This window comes from Cryptomeria japonica, chromosome 7, assembly GCF_030272615.1.
Source record: "Cryptomeria japonica chromosome 7, Sugi_1.0, whole genome shotgun sequence".
Classification (NCBI taxonomy): Eukaryota; Viridiplantae; Streptophyta; class Pinopsida; order Cupressales; family Cupressaceae; genus Cryptomeria; species Cryptomeria japonica.
Window position 1 is genome coordinate 202,204,683 of NC_081411.1, and position 21,272 is coordinate 202,225,954.

The 21,272-nt window shown below is 33.7% G+C and overlaps 1 pseudogene; it reads right to left on the reverse strand.

Moving 5' to 3' along the window:
* Nucleotides 1-10,355: 10,355 nt before the first annotated feature.
* LOC131856568 (peroxidase 51-like) lies at nucleotides 10,356-20,010 on the reverse strand (annotated as a pseudogene).
* Nucleotides 20,011-21,272: the final 1,262 nt, after the last annotated feature.

Genomic DNA, 21,272 nt, shown 5'->3' on the forward strand with positions numbered 1-21,272 from the left:
CTAATATTTTTAATAATATAACACTATTAGTTGTCATTTTAGACTTATTAGGGTTGATTGTGAGTACTCATAAGTAATTGAATGAAGTGTAATCTTTAGATCTAAAAGACAGCAATTCATGTGATGCTACATCAACACATTAACAAAACATGACTTAGAGTACGATTACTAGTCTATTTTTTTTCTGGTCATTTTTTGGAAACCTAAACAATCATACTGATATGGTATCATATTTGATGATGTGAACCTGAAACCTTAAATATAAGCAAGAGATTTGTTATATATGCTGCTGTAAAACTGTAAAACAATTGTGAGTGATTTGAAACTATCAAGTAAATTTTTGAGAAATTCGAAATTAAACAATTCGACTACTGAATCCTCTTCTCTATATTATGATTATTAAAATTTAAAAAAAATATATTTAAACATTTTTTTTTATAAACACACGGTCAATAGTATTCCATCTCTATATAATGAATGACTTTTTATGGGTTAAACTGATCACGTGTGAGAGTTTTTTTATCAATACATGCTCTGAAAGCAGTGTTTGTGGGACTGTATGGAGATTCAGATTATCATTAGACATTAAAATACACGAGCGCTTGATATTATAATATTATAATAATAATTCTGCAATGAGTTTTCAGTTACATCCTTGTAACTAGTAGGCACAACTTTACAATTTCTGTGGACAGAAACAGATAGCTGGGTATGTCCCCTGGAAGTAGTATTTTCTCATGTTGAATCTGTTTCGTCAATTGAACATTTGTAGATCTCCACATCCTCCTTAATTGTATATTGTATATTACTCGAGACTCGATTTATTTCCTTGCAGCACACAAACCATTCACAAATGCCCCTTGATCTTTCTTTGGTCAGGTTCTTTCAATGTTATATCAAATACTGTTTTGAACAAATATGCATACCATTGATCTGTTTTGAATGGAACAGCATCATGCATAGGTAAACATTGGATATACAGAAGACACAAGGTGTTCATTGTTTCATTAGTCATCATTAATGAACCAAGGGAACCATGCATAAACTATCTTTAAAATGTTGAGCAAGCTTTTACTGTTAATTAACCCTTAAGTATTCATCTCATCCAAAAGTCATTATGCTTCTCTGTTTATTATCTATCACAGTCGCACAGAGAAACCAGAAACTCTAAATGCTTAGATACCCGTCAATACTTTCATGAGCAGCTAAGCATAAGAAAAATTTACAAAAGACGAGAGGAATCATCATAGGCTATTGTCTTAGAGGTTTGTAAATTAATACGATATAAGGTTGCTTAGATCTACAGTTATTTATTTGAAATATAATAATTTTAATATGACAATTTGTAAGAGGATTGATCTGAATTATTTTGTCAATTGAGAGGACAATACCTAAAGCAGAATTTGTGGTATTGTAAACACATAACAAATCATATAAAATTTGATTGAAAATATTTAAGAACCATACAATTTTTGGCAAACTCTGTGAAAGAGAGTTGTGTGTCCTTGAATTTATCTCATTTAGGCAAACTCTGTAAAAGAGAGTTGTATGCCTGGAATGTATCCAATTTGGACAAACTCTATAAAAGAGAGTTGTATGCCTGAGCCTGTACAATTTAGGCAATCTTGTGAAGGAGCATATGCCTATAACTCTGTAACTCTATAACTCTCCAACTCCTTGCAATTGGAATCAAATTGGGCTCATTTAAAAGCTTTCAAAGAAGCTGAACAACCATCACATTTATGTCCTCATTGGAAGTCAAAAAGACAATCCAATATTGAAAGGTTATTACATTTATATGAGGACAAAAATTAATTAAAGATTAAAATATTTAATACTCTCACTTATTTCTGATCAAGGATTTTAATTTTCCACTATTTGATAATATAAATTATGGCTGCGTAAAGTAAGCAATAATTATTTTATAGATTAATTTTCAAAGTACACATTTATCCATTCATTATTTATTCATTGTTTAGATAATTCAATTTTTTTTTATTGTATATCATGACTTGAAATGTTCAATCATTATATACTTTCTTTTATGTATTTAGTTCTTTGTTATTTTTTTTTATGAATCTATACGATTATGTGGTGAATGAAATATCATATAATTCAATAATATTATTTATATCTATATCTTAAACACCACAATTTAATTTTGAACTTTGTATGTGATATACATATTTTCTAAGTATATATTTTTAATGATATTGTTTATTTTAAATACTAACAAAATTATCAATAAAATAATATTTTATTTTGATGAGCCAGCCTTAAACTACACACTAAGCAACATATTAAGTCTAGAGAATATTAGTCAATTCTGCATGTTTAACACTTTTGAGTTTAAAAATATATTCTTAATGTGACCACACACCTTAAGCAAGTCAATTTTGAATGTAACAGTTTTAAACTTAAAAATGTAAATTTGATTTAAGCCGTTCCATTTTGATGTTGTGAAGATTTTTTCTATATCGTAAATAAAACGCGTTGTCTAAACTCCATATTTGTGGATGGATGCTACAATTGTCATCTCCGTGCAACTGCAATATGTTCAATCGAAAGGCATGATTCAGACTAGCTTCGCAGGCACTCTGCATCTAGCTTAATGGCTATGTGCACATAAGCCGGATTGCAGGGTGTTTTCTCTCTGGTTCTATTTATTAGGCCGAATTCTTTACCATTCCGAAAGCCGGAGCTTCCTTAAACAAAAATGTCACAGGCGATGAATTATTCAGCTGAAAATCCCCCTGCTGAAAATTGAAGTGAGAAGATCGAATCGCCTCTGCCGGTGACCATGACTGCTGCGAAGGAAAAACAATCACAAAAATTTGCCAAATTTTCTGACCTTTGATCATCAAGCCTCTAAAATGACAAAAAGTCATCAAATTTTCTGATTAATGGTTTGGGCATTCTTTGAGGGATCCCCACTGCCTCCTGCATATGGCCATTATATGCATAACCTGAAAGCATGGTATTCCAAAGGATAGTATCTCAATCTTGCATTTTGTCAAACACTTTGCGTACCTCCTTTGTTCTGCCACACTTGAATTACATATCCACCAATGCATTGGCCACAAAAACATCATGCTGGAACTTAGTTCTAACAATAAACCCCTGTAATTCTTGACCATAATGTAAGGCTTCCAAGGCAGCACACGTTTGCAGAACACTTGGAAATACAAACCGATCTGAACAATACCCGATCATCGCATTTGATAAAACACTGTCAAGACATCCCAAGGCCGAGCGTTTCTGGAATAAGCTCGCATCAATGCAGTCTAAGTCACAACAATCGATTCAGACATGTTTTTAAACACTTGGTAGGCATCTTCCAGACAGATCAACGTTGTCTACATTATGACAAGTTAAACCCAGTTATAATGATGTGGTTATATACTATTTTGGCCTCTGGCAGGGCCTTGTTGTGGATGCAGGCCTATAAGAGAGAGGCGTAAACAGAATCATTCGGTTCATGGATAAAATTTTAAACTTCTAGAGCCTCTTTCAACCACCCCTGCTTGCACAATGCTGTCAGCTTTCCCAGACTTTCACCCAAATGGAGCTTCAGTAACGAAAACACATCCAGAACTAACAATGCAGCTCTGTTTTTGCCATGAAAGCCCGACTTTGATGGCAGACAAATCTTTGTAAAAGAGGTGGCTAATTAATAAGATTTAAACAAAACCCACTCATAAAAAGATGTTCCAATTAGAATAGCTTAAATCACACACATTGAGCTTATATTTTTAGGTTAAAAAGTGTTAAATACTCAAAGTTGACTGATATTTTTCAGACTTAATATGCTGCTTAATGTATGTTGTCACACTAAGAACATACTTCCAAACTTAAAAGTGTTAAACACTCAGAGTTGACTAACATCCTCTAGACTTAATTTGTTGCTTATTGTGTGTGATTTAAGAGTGGCCGTTACAACCATGAGTGACCACCCCCTGTTTACAAACATGCTTTGTGTTACCAATGTTCTTCAACTTTCAACTTGTCCATCCCTCTTCCAACTGCTAAGTGCCTCGTGTCTACTCAATATTTTTTGCAACAAGTTGAATTTTATATAGTTCAAAGTTTATTTTTATTATAATATTTTGAGAGGTAATTGAGAATCATTCTATATTAACCTTTGGATGTCCTTGGTTGAATCATTTTGTGGAGATCTTTTAATAGATTAGTTTGGTTGAGTTTAATGAGCAGCAATCATGTTTCTTCCTTAAAAGTAGGTTGTAAAATTTATTCTAATATTTTAACTCAATGCTTCTTTGGTTGTAACTAAAAAAAGATATGGTTTCTTTAACTTGTGAACACATAACCTTTTATTAAAATTATATATTTTGAAATACTTTATATAATAATAGTCTCTAAATATTATAATATAATTTATTGCATCAAGTTTTGCTTTTTTTTCTATTTATTTATTAATAATTTTTTTATCCAAAGTGCATATTATATGTGGCACACTTGTTGATAATATTTGGTAGATTTCTAAACATTTATGCTATTTTTTAGAAATATTATTATTTTTACTATAATCAATATGAAATGGGCATCTTATTATTTGTTTCTTATACATTCTATAGGTTTTGAGGAGAGATGAAATTGATAGTACCCTAATTTAACTATTGGTATGTGCAGGATGTTATCTAATGCAAGCAATCAAAATGAAGATTTACAAGGCTTTTCAAGAACTTTTTTTATCAAGTTCATCCTCCTATTTTGGCCCCATTGTTATACAAAGATTGTGTTAGGTTGCACACATTCTTCAAAGTTCAATGAGATTAATAGTGGATGATCATATTCTCAAATGTGTCACAGAAGGGTTGCCTACCAACAAACTTATTTTGGATTATAGCGAAGCATTTACTCAACATGTTGAAATGAAAAACCGGGAAAAATTGTTGGAGGACAAGAGTACAGATTATTGAAGTTGATACCATAATTTTTTGTATAGTTTTCATTTGAATTGTGACCATTGTTACAGAAATAACTAGTTAACTAGCAAACATATAATCAATTTTGTAAATCATTTACATAGATTTTAGAAACATTATATATTGCAATTTTTTTTTGTATAACTTATTGTAATAATTCATAGTAGATTGCACCCTCCAATATATTATCCAAATTATATTTTACTATTACTGTAATCCTTAAATCTCTTTTAAATACAAACACTACTTAAATAATATTTTTAATATTTAATTAATATAATCACTCTTCATCACTATTCATTTAATCTCATTCTTCTCTTAATTATCATTCTTGACTAATCAACCTTTGATAAATAAATCTAAGTCCCTCACTGGTAGCTTAGTATTACATTGTCCACCTGCAGTTTAGTGTCTGTTAAAGAAGGTTGCTATTTCAATGGTTATTCAGTTAGTTCAACTACATCACTACTGTATAAAATTGTACACTGTATCAAACGATATTAATCAAGTATTTTATTCCACAAATTGTATCAGGATGGGTGGACGAGAATGTAGAGACTCCGAAATAGAGTGCTCTATAGAATCCTTAGTCTCCGAAGGGAGTAGAAGTGAAGAAGGCCGCAGAACAAGAATGGCAACCCAATAATCAACATATACGTGAGGCCAGTGAAGAGTTAGAATGCAGCGTAAAGAAAAATGTGTGTGGTAAATTGAGTGCTACCACCTTCAATAAAATGAAGGCCAGTCTCTGACTACGTGATTTGTTGAGCATGAGCTCTGTGCCTATGCACTTGTAATGGCATGAGAAGACATTTAACGATAGGAGATGTGATGAAAATATGGAAGAGACGTAAGATATTGCTAGTTAGAATGTGTTATCAAGGACATTGCAAGATGCATTTCGTTGATTTCTTCAACTATTTGAATCGGAAGAATCGACTATTGTTCATTTTTCATGCTGCTTGTTCTATAATAGTTATTTGAGCATATGTGGCTTTTAATAAGCTAATAATTTTCATTCAAATGACGCTATTATTTCTTGAGAGAATGTAGTGTCTTTAAAGGAGGCATCTTATGTGTTTGGCATAGACATGACTAGAAGGTTGTATAGAAGTTTTAATGCAAGGAGAGGTAAGGATTCCAAAATCATTTTGGGAGTTTGATTTGGTGGGTTGATTCTTTAGGAATTGTGGATCATTTTACATTTGTTGAGATGCATGATGGTGATTGTATGTGATTTTAGTTTGGAGTAATAAGGTTGATCGTTAATACCCATTTCAATTGGTGATAGATAATTAAATATTAATATTTTTGGTTTTACATGAGAAGCTTTTTCTCAATAATATCTCTTTTATCAGAAGATCATAGAATCCACTTCACTTTGCACCTTGAGTACCTACAACCCAACCGTCAATCTTGCACAATTTCACAAATTCATTAGTTTGGGTAAGCCATAAAATTAAAATATAATATCAAAATATTAAATTAACAAAATTATGGTAATATAGATAACATTCATTAATAATAATATTAAAAGTTCATAACCATCACACACACACACACACACACACACACACAAAAGTTCACTTACCATAGTTAATCATGAAATTCATCCCTAGTCCAAATTACCATAGGGCTAGGTGTCAAGCAAGAAATTAAACAAGTACAAATATTTTAACTTAATTACATTTTCATCTTCCCAAGTGAATCTTTGTTCCCCATATTGGTCCTAAAGGACCTTAACTTTCTAGATTGTTTAGTTGCACAATTGCAAGCTGCGCTTGTCTATGATTGCAAGTGGTTTGAGGTGGATATCTTCAGCCTCTTCTACTTATAGCGCCTTCCAATCACTTACATTCTTGGGATCAACAATATATTTCTTAAGAAAGGATACATGAAATACATTATGAATGTGAGAGAGAGAGATGGTGGAAGAGCTAGTCGGTAAGGCACATGGCTAATCTTTTCTAATATCTCAAAAGGTCCTATGAATTGTGGAGCTAGTTTAGCAATCTAGCCAAACTTTATTGAGCTTTTATGATGTCTGATTTGAAGAGACACCTTATCACTAAGTGCAAACTCCCTCAAAGCCCACTTGGCATCTACTTAACTCTTCTAACAATTTGAAGCTTCCTTCAAGTTTTCCCTTATAATTTTCACTTTATTGTCATATTTTTGGTGTATTTCCAGCCTAATGGTTACATGATTTTCTAAACCATCTCATCCTTTGGGTGTTTAGTATTTCTTGCCATAGAACACTTCGAATGGAATCATTTGAATAAAAGAATGATATGAGTTGTTATACACAAATTCAACCAGAGGCAAATAATCCTCCCACTTAGTGGGTTTATCCATGGCATATATTTGGAGCATATCCTCCATAAATTTATTAATTCTTTCTATTTGATCATCCATTTTTGGGAGGTAAGAAGTGCTAAAATTGAGTTTGGTACCCAAGGTGGTCATAAGAGAGGTCCAAAACCTAGAAGTAAACAACTTATCTCTATTAGAAATAATTACCTCAGGCATCCCATGCAATCTAATGGCTTCCTTAATGAATCTTTTAGCAAAGATTGGGGCATTATCCTTCATATTGCTTAGTATGAAGTGGGCTACTTTTTTTAATTTATCAAACACTACCAAAATACTGTCATGTTGGTGTCGAGTTTTTGACAAACCTATCACAAAGTCCATGGAAATTACTAACTATTTATGCCAAGGCACATCTTGATGATGGAGGGTTCATGCAGGATGACAATGTTCTTCTTTAACATGCTAACATTCAAAACATTTAGCAACATAGTTTTTTATCTCTTTTTTCATTCCTGACCAAAAGTAATGAGTTTTTAATTTTGTATACATTTTAGTTATGCCAGGATGTGCTTGGTAGGGCACATTATGGCATTTTGCAAGAGTTTTCTGTCTTAAATCCTATCATTTTGGTACATAAATTCTATGTAGGTAATGGAGAATACCATTGTTCCCTTGATGGTACTTAACTGGATTAATCCCTTATTCCATTTCCAATCTTATTTGTTGATAGAAAGGATCATGAGATTGCATTTACTTGACCCTTTCTAGCAATTCAAACCTTAACTGGGCAATTGCAACTAATTTAGCCCTTCCACTTAAGGCATATGTTGCTTTTCTCTTAAGATAGGGAATATCTATTTCATAGTTTCTTAGGAATTCCAACCATATTTTTTATCTTGCATTCAAATTAGGTTGTGTGAATAGATATTGAAGTCCCTTATGGTTGATGCTCAACTGGAAGGGTATCCCTTCCAAATAATATTTTCATACCTTCAATGCATGCACAATTGCAGCTAACTCTAAGTCATGAGGTAATTGAGTTCATGATCCTTCAATTTTGTAGAATAAAAAAAAATCATGTGCCCATTTTGCATTAGTACTCCTCCTATCCCATCCAAATAAGAATCCATCCAAACTACTAATTATTTTTTTGGGTTAAGCACTTGCAGGACATGCGCAGTGGTAAGAGATTCCTCTAGCTTCTAGAAGACGATGGTTCATTTATTTGTTCATTCAAACCTCTTACCCTTTCGTTGAAGAGAGGTTATGGGGTTGGCTATCTTGGATAAGTTCTCTATGAATATTTGATAATATCTTGCCAAACCCATAAAGCTTCTTACTTCAACCACATTCTTAGGAATAGGCCAATCTACAATTGCTTGTATTTTGGATAGATCCATTACTATCCATTGAGCTGATATTATATTTCTTAATTAGAACATCTTAGGTTGGAAGAAGGAACACTTGGACAGTTTCCCATATAACTTGTGCTTCCCTACTCTTTGCAATACTATCCTCAAATGCTCCTCGCGTTCTTGCAAATTTTTGGAGTCGATTAGAATATCATCTAGGAATACTAACACAAATCTATGTAGATAACCATTGATAACATGATTCACGAGCCTCATTAAAATAAAAGGGGAATTTGTTAGGTCAAAAGGCACCACTGAAAAATTCATAATGTCCATACCTAGTCTCGAAGGTTGTTTTAGGAATATCCTCTTCCCTAATTCTAAACTGGTGATATCTCAATCTTAAATCAATTTTAGAGAATATGAATGGTAAATTTTTTATAAAGTATAGTTCCTACACATTATATATAAGATGACATATGTAGAGAAATCATTTTATTCATAGACTTAGAATGGAATATACACAAAATAAATTTACCATAACGTATATAAACGTTTAGGAAAAATTATTTTAAAATAAAAACTTCACACTTTAATACATCTTGATGTAACTTTTTAGTATCATTGGTTACAATATGCGTATAGAATCTAATACTTTACAAGATAATCACCATGAATGGGTCTAGAGAAACAATGATGGCAAATTAGTATCTACAAAATTCATTATGAAACTTCAATCTCAAGAATCTAATAAAAGGAGAAACAATAAAAAAAATATTATATTGTAGTTCAAAAACCACACATAATGTGTTACCTAAATCCATAATAAAAATATAATGCTTTAATTGGAAGATGATTCTACATTTAAAAAATAATATATTACTTGCATTTATCATAACTTGATCATAATCCACTCACTAACTCGGGCACTCAATGTATGATTATATGCATCATAAGATGGTTAAAATGTGTAACTCTCTTTTATAGCTCTCTTATGTGTCATAGATTCTATTATATTTCTAATATGAGAGGGTCGGCTTTCAAAGGTCATAAGTTTTGATGTAAGAACTGATTAAGTCCATTTTTTTGATAAAAATTACAGAACTCCAAGAAGTCCACATTTTTCTACAATACACAGCTCAATGATAGCCCATTTTGATTTTTTTTAAAGAAAAAATTACCTCTAAACCTTTTGAAAATTCCATTATTGAGTTCTACAACTAAAAAATAAATAAAAAATATTTTTAAACATTAAGATAAAAGGTTGAAACACATTTTTAAATAAGTCAGAAAATAGTATCAAATGCTTTTATAATAATTCACTTAACTTTTAAATAACAAAATTATAGATTTAAAGCTTTTTTTTATCTAACAAAAAATAATAATCAAACTAGTTTGATTTTAGTCTACTATATTTCTTACAAAGTGATTAGAAAATTTTCAAATATAATCTATTTGATAAACTACAATAGAAATATGTGTATTTTTTTAATTTAAGATAAATAAATAAATCAAATGCTTACATTATGTTTCAATTAATTAAATGAAAGGGGAAGCAACACAAGCCTCCTGTGCTTCCCATGTGTCGGCTTGTTCTCCTTTTACCATTCATAGTCTACCATTCCTTCCAAAGGAAGGATGCAGACATTAAAATAAACATGTGATTCCCAAAATCTACAAAAGCCTAGACTTTAAGATACCATTATTTCAACTGTAAATTGATTGAGATATCCAATCGTCAACATTAATAATTGAAACGGCTGCAATCCTTTCTAATTTCTCCCTGATTGCCCACCTTAACACCAATTCGACCCATATTTGTGATTGCATATACGAAGTCTTCATTAAATTTAGTGGCATTCCTTGCATATATTTTGACCTTGTTTCTTGAGCGTCTGTCTGTGAATAATACCTCATCAGAAGTGAAAAGGCCCTTACCATTCATGAGATTTTGGTAATAGACATTGTCAAAAATAAGAGGTGTTGTAGGATCCATGCTCATTGTAACGGAGGGATCCACGTTTTTTGGACACATGCCTTGTAGTTGACTCGCATAGGTAGGATCCAGAGTTGGGTCAACTGGGTTGCTGTAAAGTCTGTCTGAAAATTGGTTGCAGTGAGAAAACCCCACCGTGTGTGCCCCTGAAAATAGAAGAAAACATGGTATTAGTAAAACATGTTTATAGCAAATTATATTTATAGAATTCTATATATAGAATATAAACCCATCCTTTATCATGTTTGGCATTTATATTTATAGAATTATATATAGGAATTCTATGTAGGGAATATAAACGATATAGAGCATACTAACTCATTTATAGATTGTGGAAAAATCAAGGATCTGCCTATTGTCTCTGGTCAAATTGATTGACCCTCATACCAGGCCTGATGTTTATACTGAGACAAAACATTTACTTTTTCCTCAACATTTAAAAATGAAAAACGACAGTTTAATGAAGTTAGTAGTATTTGTTCTAGACTAATTAACAAATTCGTGGATTCTGGCTGATATTTTTAGAAATCAAAAGGAGAATTATATAAAGAAGAACAGCTTTCAAGGAAAAGAACGACAAACTGAAAATCATAAGGGATTTGAAATCTGTCTTTGTCGTTGATTGGACTTTACAAGAGCTAGCTGTGATTAAGAAACTTAATTGAGGAGAATGAGGGAGGTAGATAAATTTTTGGTGTATAAACTGTGTGTCAGTGTCCTTTCAATTGTTTCATTCATTTGCCACAGGATAACCAACTCCAGGATCCACGATGGTAAGAACCAAAAATTGAATTTGATTACAATTATTAGGAGCTCGTAGAATTTGTTACCAGATAGCAAAATCATATCTATCGGAGATAAGCCCTTGCTTCTGAAGAGAGAGACCAACTGATCGAGATTGAATGAAGCCTTGGGCAGGTTTCCACTGACTCTGGATGCTTGAGATATGAGTCCATCTCTTCTCCCCAACTCCACCCTATAAGCTGGGCCTCCAGCCTGGACATAACACAAGAAAAAAATGTTTAGTTGCTTAAGCAGTCAGCTACTGAAGGCATTAATGAATATATGAAACTGAATCAATTGTTTTAAAGGAAATAGGTTGGATTCTTTAACTATACAGGAATTTATAACCTGAAGCATAGTGCCCTAAGAAATTCTATGGTAGCAGCAATTGAAGAAAATAAAATTCTGTTCATGCATGATCTTAAGAATAATGTCACATCAAATGCTTTTGGTAGCAGCAATTTTAAGTGGAGTGCCTAGGCAAGAAAGGATGCTTGAATCCAGCAGGTAATGTGGGTAAAGCATGCTAATGATAAAGTGTCAAAATGACAAGCAAAGGCTAGATTAACGCAAAAGCATGTGAGGCCTTAAGAAGATATATGTAGTTACATAAAAACCAGTGAGCAATACCCAATTTTCATCTCAAATACATAATCCTGTTATAGGTGGTCTTTGGCGAGGAAGTTCAGTTGAGTTCAATGTAATATAGTGAAACTTCGTATATTCATATTCATCCAAATCCATCCTCTGAGAAAAACTATGCACCAATTGTCACGTTCCATCTTCATGACTCTATAAAAACAAATTGTACATGGTTGCATTTGTGTGCTAATAGATAATCTAAGTTATGGCACCAGCTCTCAAAACTCATTAGATTCTACTTTTACATATTTTCGAGGATTACTCACCAGTTGTATAACATCTCTGGTAGCTATTGTTAGGATATCAGCACAAGACACGGTGTTGGGACACACGTTCTCTACAGCTTGCTTTGCTTTGATTACAGTATCAAATCCGTCACCAGCCAGGGACAAGTTGTCTTGAAAGTCTTTCTCCGCCGCATTGTCTGCAGTAGATTGGATCATCACAGAGGCATCACATCCCTGTCACACACAAAAAAGTAATAAACTATTTCACATTACTAAATTCCTCAAATCTATACTGTGGCACAAGATGTTAATACTAGTGGTCGCATTAATCCAGCATTGATGAGCACAAGCAATGATTCCCAATTCACGGATTCAAGTCAACTCTGTTACAAGCTACAAGAATTTAACTATCTTACAAAACTAAAATTTGCTCTTCCTGGGACACGTAATTGACTGGTAGAAGAAGAAATGTATATCATCTTTTGCTTACCTCAACGAAGCAGTCATGAAGGAAAAGCCTCAGCGTGCCAGAAACAGTGACAAATGTCTTCTCTAAATTTCAGACTAACAGCATTTTTTACAATGGCCTCAACAGTGGGACATGAATTAGCATAAAATTCCGTACTAAGCAGGTTTGATTGAGCTGAGCCTTTTAAAATGCACTCTCCCAACAATACCAACAACCCCAGAATCAATTTTTCTCCCATAGTTAACAGTACATACGTCCTTCAGGACGTGCAAATTGCCTAGAAAGAAACTGTATTACTGTCCACAAAATTTATGGGCTAAAATGGTGATCTCAAACTTCTTTGAGCATAATAATTTGAAACAGCAATCTAAGACAAGTTATCACTAGCAGTACATACTCAGGCAATGCTGAGACTACCCACAATCTCTCCCTTTTTCCAATCTCCTCCCTATATCGATCATGTGCTCTTCACTTGGTTGAATTATATATATAAAGATAGGTTAAATCCATGACCTAGAAGTTCCGCCCGTTTGAAGAAATCCCTGCCCTAGTAGATATATTGAATGGAAAATTATACATAAAGATAGCTTAAACCCAAGATCCAGAGTTTCGGCCCATTTTAAGAAATCCCTGCCCTAGTAGATATATGGCAACTTTATAAAATACAATAGATAACTAGAAGGCTACACAGTCAGTAATCCAAAAATATGTAATTTTTTTGTCCATATAACAATACAAAATGTCTATCTACAACTGTTTCGAATCACAGTTATCGTCTGCGGGTTGTATATCATCCATTGATGTGAATTGAGAAAATGACTTCTTATTATGATACAAATATTCAATAGAAAAAGGACTTCAAAGTATCATGGGTGTGCCTTTTTAAAATAAATAAATAAAATTGAAAAATCGAGTTTGACCAATTAATCATATTTAGCCCAATCAATCTTTCTTTGCAATTATGTGGCAATCCGCTGGAATGACAGCAAAGAGAACATCTAACGTTAAGATTCAATTTCCAATTGTAATTTAATCGTCTGCCCACTAATGCCATTTAATATTTGTCTATTTTGAATGAAGTGGCTACTATGTTTTTTAGATTAAGAAATTGGCAGGGCGCAACTGATATATGTTCTATGTACCGATGTGTATATGTTGTTCTACTTTATAAAGTTTGTCTTCATCAGACTTGAAAACTAATATAATTATTAGGGTGTATACAAGGGAGGCGTGTTAATGCTCCATTCTGTGTGAAAAGTCAGCTCTGATCATGTGGAGTTCGATTAATAATTATTATTATAAATAGAATGTTCGTTAATTTAGGTGAATTAAGAAAATATGTATAATTTATATGTGTTAATTTATTAGGTTTCTGTGTTAATATATTGTTAAATTAGATGTCAACTTTTGAAAAGTAAATATAATGGTAGAGGTACTTAGTTTGTTTATGAAGAATGTATGTCTTGGATGGAAATTATCAATCTTGAATGTTTCTACTTGAAAAATATGGTATCCTTTTAGTCATATGTTTCTAAACATACATTTAATTTGTAGTTTGTTTGAGATAAATTATGTGTGTCTAGGTCAAGTTTGCATTTATGGATTTGTCATTTACATCTAGCTTCAACCTTATAGACCTTATGAAAGATGGATTTTCTCTCTAACATATTCCTAGATGACCTTTGTTTTCTCCTCCTCTTTGATTTTTGATGATTGGTGGTATTTAAAATACCCCAAAAAAGATTGTAATCATATCATAAGGAGACATCTTCTCATAGGTCAATCTTTTGAAATATGTGTAAGTAATTGTAACAAACAAAAAAAAAGGCCCTAAAGTTATGTATATAATTTTGTTGTTTCTTTTAATGTATTAATTTAAAATGTTTAGTATTTATTGTTTGTCCAATACTCTAAGATGAAAGAGGTTTTGTGGATGTTGAGAAATTCTTAGAAAATTGAAATCTCTAACACAATAACAATATTGATGAGATTCAAGGCTTAAACCATTATGATATAGAAATCTATGATTGTATTCAAATCTAGAAATTATGTTGTCTTAATAAGAAAAAATGTTAAGATATTTGTCTTCTTTGTCATGTAAAAAAAAGCCACTTTAACATGATCGATAAACCTATCTTAGATAATCCAACAACTTGTATCCACCATTACAAATTATCATAATTATGTTTAGCAACATTGATGACATCCAAAAGAGTTGAAGCATGGATCGAAGGTCATCGATAAGGAGAACCCTTGAAGCAACACCCAATGGGCAAATTTCGAAATAATGGGGCCAAAATTTTTTAGAACTCTTGGTCTGATATCAGATCCTAGTCGGGTGGATCAGGTATTTTGCGTGTTGGTCCCCACACTTATAATGTGGCCTCTTTTCTAAACTCATTCTCTTTGTGGATTTAAGGGCATCGAAACCCTCTATCCTACCCTAATAATATCCCTATCAATAGAGCTCCCATAAATCCAAAAAACAAGTCTCTGTTCTCATTCCAATGTCCCTAGAGTAAGCAATTTAAGGCAAGAAGGGATCCCTCTCACTATTAGATCAAATGGTTGTCAAGAAGCATACATCAGAGGAGAAACAACAGATATCGTCCTCGACACCGTCCTTCATAGCCATCTTTCATCAAAAATGGGTGCAGAAAAAGGTAGCAAAACCCTATGTCTTTGAAACATCCCCTCTTAACAGAGGTAATCAAAACTCTTCAGCCTCCATTAATGTCACTTTTTCTGAAAATGATTTGAGTGAGCAAGTTCGAGATCCTAGAGACTTGGTTCTAGTAGGGAAGTTTTGGAGCTCCATCCCAGTCAGAGCAAAATTATTGAGTTGGATAGAAGACCATTGGGTTGGTGTTAAGGAAGCTTTTTACTTAGATAATGGAAATGGTTTCTTGTGGTTAAAATATATTATCTCAAGACTAATACCTACAACTTAAACATTGCACTTGATTAGAGAAATATATTCTATAGTTCATACTAATGTGTTCATATGTATTCAAATATTTGTAGCATAGTGTTTTGTAAGTTTGTTTCAATATATTGTAATTTATTTTGAATGATACAATTTACACAATAAAAGAGCATAAAAGGAAAAAATGTTGTCACTAGTTGATGACAACATGTTACATCAAGGTGAAAACTTCTTAAGCTACTTAGAGTGGGATACCTTTAATTTTATTTAATAATAATACAATATTCAATATGATGATAATAAATGAACTCTACCTCATATATATACCATAGCCAAGGCTTAGATTCCACCTAGGTCAACTTAACTACTAATATATGACCATGCCAATAAATAAATAAATAAATTTATAGTTAGGCAACCATAAGATGACTACCCATAAAACTATGCACAACATTGTTCATGGTTATGATTCAATAAACTGGTTTTTTGGTTCATTTTATTGAGTTTGATTATGTGATTGATCACAAGGTTCTATGGTTCAATAATCATTCATTGGGTCCTCTAGCCATGAATACAACACATTGCTTCTCAACCATTTTGGCTTGTACAATGATGTTTTTCTAGATTTTGAAAAGTTAAAATGGAGGGGAAAACTATTGAACACAATATACCACTGAGAGGGGGGTGAATAAGTGGTTCCCAATATTCTAAACCTTCTAGACCAAACTCTTAGTACCAGTTAGCAAATCAGACACTAGGAGGATATGTCGGTGAGATAAGGAAAGTGATCAAATGCAAATACACAAGGATACCCAACACATAACACCAGATATACGAGGGAAACCCAATGTGGGAAAAACCTCAGTGAGAAATGTTGCTAGAAACTACTGCTCCAATCTAACCTCACAATAAACACTGATTACAAAGTTTAGGGCACCAACCCAAAGAGCACCAACCCCTAATTTAGGGCACAAACCCAAGGAGCACCAACCCTTGATTTTAGGGCACTAACCCAAGGAGTACCAACCCCTGCGCTGAGCTCCAACTCAGTGATATACAATGGATCAGATTAATACAATAGATGTAGCCTTGTTACAAATGAGATTTGTAACTCTTGCAATCAAAATACTTCACCGGTTTAACTCTTCTCTACTGGTTCTCCCTTTCTTAGTTCTCTGCTAGTTCTTTGTCCTCTGTTTATACCTTTTTTGCCCTGATTCTGTCTTGCATACCCTTCACTGGTACACTCTATTTTCTCCTTCACCTTCAACAACTTTCTTCCTAAATCTCCCTTGCCAGTTCACCCAATTGTTGTTCTATTTGGTAGCTTGTCGGTTGCTCTAACCTTATTGGTAAAACCTCTGATAAACCCTCTTACCGGCTTTCCTCTTCTGTCAGTCAGCTCCAACACTTAGATTCTTTTGATCTTCTCTTTGATCACTCTCTATTCTCTCAGTTACTCTGTCTTTTCCAACATCAAGCATCATATTCTTTCATTTTCGGTCTGAATATTTATACTTGGCTTTCCCACCAAGACCAGAGTTCAAACGGTCGCACGCTAGGGATTTTCTCTACCAACTCAATCTGTATCAAATCTGATCAGATCTCATCTCCTCAATTAATGATCTATAGTAGATTAAACATCACCGCCATTTCTTATGACATGTTGTACACACTTTCTATATTTAACAACCTGCAACTTGTTTTTCGGCCTTTCTCTGTCATTCGCTAAAATGCCTCAAATGTTTCCTTCGACCAACGAGCACGAAGAATGGATTGTCTTGCTTGATTTACATCCCCAAAATGCTTCTACATCTTGATCCGCCTTGAGCCACACTTCTTCTATCATTGACCTATGATTTACGGGTGCCTTATTTAAAGTCAATGTGCTCATCACCTACCACATAGATGGACACTTCACCGACCTCTGGATGCTTGCCACCTAGTATCCACCTTTCATCCTTGTCGGCATACACCTCTTTTCAATCCACTAAGTCGGTTTAGATTCATTCACCGACCAAGACATACTACCGGTGCTTTCTCACCGGTTTACTCACCCTACCTCTACATGTCATGCACATCCTGATAATCATGCCAATCAGTTTATTACACTCCTCTGTTGCCTTATTTAAAGTCAACGTGCTCATCACCTACCACATAGATGGACACTTCACTGACCTCTCGATGCTTGCCACCTGGTATCCACTTGTTATCCTTGTTGGCATCCACCTCTATTCAATCCACTAAGTCGGTTTAGATTCATTCACCAACCAGGACATACTACTGATTCTTGCTCACCGGTTTACTCACCCTACCTCTACATGTCATGCACATCCTGATAATCATGCCAATCGGTTGATTACACTCTTCTCTATTGCCTTATTTAAAGTCGACGTGCTCATCACCTACCACATAGATGGAAACTTCACTGACCTCTGGATGCTTGCCACCTGGTATCCACCTGTCATCCTTGTCGACATCCACCTCTTTCCAATCCACTGAGTCAGTTTAGATTCATTCACCGACCAAGACATACTACAGGTTCTTGCTCACCGGTTTACTCACCTTGCCTCTACATGTCATGCACATCCTGATAATCATGCCAACTGGTTGATAACATTCTTCTCTGTTGCCTTTTGCTTGCTTACCGGTGGTCATGTTTACTTACCAGTGAAGATCTCCCTTTTGCATCTTGGATATACCTTGTGTATCCATACCGGTGGCATCCTATACTTACCGGTTGACATCAATGACAATACAGTGCCAACAAAAACATTCCTTATAATATGCTTTAAGACTTTTGGATTTTAATTGTGTTTATCTTTTTGAGTCAATGTTTCAGATTATAGTACATGATCCATCAATAGGATTTTCTCTTCTCTAGCTCACTATCCTACGATGGATTATGGAGTATGATCCAAAACGTTGATTAAAAAAGATAAACATGGTTACAATTCAAAAGCTTTAAAGCATATTAACATAAACTATGGAAACTTAATGTTTCTTATTCCTTATAATGTTGTGTAAGCATTTATACATGCATGTATAGAGGTCCAATGATTTAGATTTTGGGAGGCTTGAAGAGCATACCAATCTTCATAATAGACAAACTCATAGATTATTTGCAAAAACAAAAAAAAGAACAATCCAATACCTAATTGAAGAGAAAGTAGATTGTTTTTTAGTAAAATATGTGATGTATCTTTGCAAATAGAAATGAATGGGTAACAATAGGTTATTATATGGAGCAAGGCTCGGAATGTGAATACTAATGATGAAATATATGTGAACACATTAAATTTGCTTTCCTAGACTATTTAGTTTTACAAAATTAGACACGCAAGATCAAATGCATAAATACATTATGGTTATACAAGTTGTTCAGAATACGAAATAATTCAAGATTCAAACTGTTTGACCATCCATTTGATTGAAGTTCTTGATGGTTGATCTTATAATCCCACTCTCTAAACTTGACGTCCTTTCTAGATGCCAAATGTACAAGTATTTTACTTAATTGCTAAAGGACATGCAAACAACCATTGAGCCATAATTTGTGGCATTGTTGGTTAACAGATTTATCACCTAACTCTATATTCTCATGCCCACAAAGGTGACAAATGTAACCACCATTGAAGCAGTCAAAACAAACTATCTAATGACTCATTCTCTATTTATTTTACAAAGTGGCAACTACTTTCATATAATATTCGATGAATAAAAAATTAACCACAATGATTTTAACCCAAAAGCAAGTAAGGAAAGAGCTTTTAACTAAAAATCTTTGCAAAGGCACACACAAATACAAGACACTATTTTTAGATTTTCTAGATTTTGAATCAACCAGATTACCACAAAATATCATTCAAGGACAATATTCTTGGAGCAACAAAAAAATTAAACTATTCACCATCTCAAATATAAATTCATCCACTGATAACCATTCAAAATAACAAAAGGCATCCACCCACCATAATTCAAAGATTACGTATATCTGAAAGCCACCAACAATTTTTCTATATTCAAAATAGTAAAACATAAATATTCTTAAAGAAGTTTATGCTCTTAAGAGTAAAACAAAGTTTGCGCAAAAGCTACCCAAATGAAACTAAGTCCCACTATTTAAAAAATTGAAGTAACGGTTTCTTGAAGACAACCATTATTTAAAATAAGTCTTTAGGCATCCCAACCAATAATTAAGAAAAGTAATAAAATAGTAAAATTATAAAACTGCCACCGCCTACTCTTCTCCCGGTTCGTTATCACGATGATCTCCACCTCCTGTCCAGCACGTGCCGCTTCTTGGGCCTTGAGTCTTTGCTTGTACTCATGATATATGTTCATAACCGGCTCCATAATGAACATAAATAGACAAGGATTCAGATGCACATGGGCCTCAATTTTCATCTTCTATTGCTCTATTGCATCTGCCAAAATTCCTCTTCTTTTTATTTTCAAGGCACTGGGAAACTTAGTAGATGCACCAACCATTTTGTTCAAATCTGGATTAGACAAAGCCTCCTCTCCTTCATCTTACTGTTTCTCCACACCTGAAGTAAGCTCATAGAATTTGCATACAAGCAGTGATAGTATCGAGTCCCTAAAATTTAGAGACACTGACATGAAGTTTGTTGACCTGCGCCATTCAAATGATGTTTCGGTAGTCTTTTTACATATCCTGACAACCAATTCCACTTTGGTGTCAAAGCTATTTCAATCAAATCAATTGAGAATTCCCATTATTTTTGAGTGAAGTATCGGGACCTTTGACTGTATAGGGAGCCATTATTTTGTTCGATGATGTATATTATCGGAGAGTCGCCTATCATGTCAGCACTACGTTCCATTGTGAAAGAAATCATATCACAACAATTTTGAGTGTACCCCGTGGCTTTTGAGTGAAGTATTGGGATCCTTGACATGTATTCAAACCATATCGAGATTTCCAAGAATTAGGACAACACATGGTGTCGGGGAGTCAGGGATTTCACAGAATTTGGAACCAGACGGTGTGGTTCAGAAGTTAGGGCAAAGGCCAAATTTCCGACATCTTGTACTGCACCTTAAATTGCCTGACTTCAATCGGGTCAATTTGGAGAGAAATTTGATTCCAAATGAAAACCATAAGCCTTGTTAAAATCTGCGCCTTAACCATGTTGTCCTCCGGGAAGCGCTAAGGCCTATGTTGGGAAATCGATAAAAATTAAAACCTTTGAACTATTTTCCTATAGTTAAGGAGTTAGAGGAATAGGCCAACATCCCAATTTCACACTAGATTTCAAAAATTTTAAGATTATCTTCAAAAAATGCTTGTCAAGTCCGCCAGCTATGTGGAGTTTCAAAAATGTCAAAGTTTTGGCCAAGCTTCAAAAGATGGGTAACACAGGCTCTGATTGGGGACAAAGATTGCAAAAGACGAAGATAATCTAGAGCTGAAATCCATGGGCTATAGAGTTAAGATGAGTAGAGAAGATGAAGCAACTTGCAAGAGGGTGGAGGGGAATAGGGCACACCAAAACTTACAAGCCAAAACTAATTAAAACCTATATCACAATAAAAAATTATTTACAAATATATACAGGGATAGAACCCCTTACCTTGGGATAAAACCCCTCACC